At 56.9% G+C, this 490-nt stretch overlaps 1 long non-coding RNA gene across 1 annotated transcript; it reads left to right on the forward strand.

Annotated features, from left to right (window-relative positions):
• On the forward strand, window positions 1-335 carry LOC104983198. Its single transcript, XR_824602.1, has 2 exons — window positions 1-64; window positions 221-335. It is a non-coding gene; the product is annotated as an uncharacterized LOC104983198 (long non-coding RNA).
• Window positions 336-490: the final 155 nt, after the last annotated feature.

The raw sequence follows: 490 nt of genomic DNA on the forward strand, positions 1-490 counted from the left end.
AGAAGATGCAGGCTCTCATCCATTTCCCTCCCCTTATTTCTTTCAGACTGTGGCGTCACCTCCGGTAAGTGTCCTTCTCCTCCTATGTCCCCATCTCCTATTATCTTTGCTCTGGAATCAGAGAATGCCGAACCCGTGGACCCTGGTGGGGGCTATGAGGGAAGGAGGCCACAGATGACCAGCTCACAGGTACCTACCTGCTCTCCCTTCCTGCCAACAGCATCTTATCAGCAAGGTGTCCTCTCTGCCACCCTCCTCTATGAGATCCTGCTGGGGAAGGCCACCCTGTACGCTGTGCTGGTCAGCGCCCTGGTGCTAATGGCCATGGTAAGGAGGGGGCAGGATGGGGCAGGCAGGTTGGAGGGGACACTTGAAATGCAGCAACACAGACCTAGGAATGTAGAGACCCCACCAGGACCAGAGGTGGGCAGAGAGGAAGAGGGGGTTCACCCGCAGGCCTCAGAAGACCCCTTGCACCTCTGTGATCAAG

Source organism: Bison bison, unplaced genomic scaffold, assembly GCF_000754665.1.
Source record: "Bison bison bison isolate TAMUID 2011002044 unplaced genomic scaffold, Bison_UMD1.0 scf7180017862002, whole genome shotgun sequence".
NCBI lineage: Eukaryota > Metazoa > Chordata > Mammalia > Artiodactyla > Bovidae > Bison > Bison bison.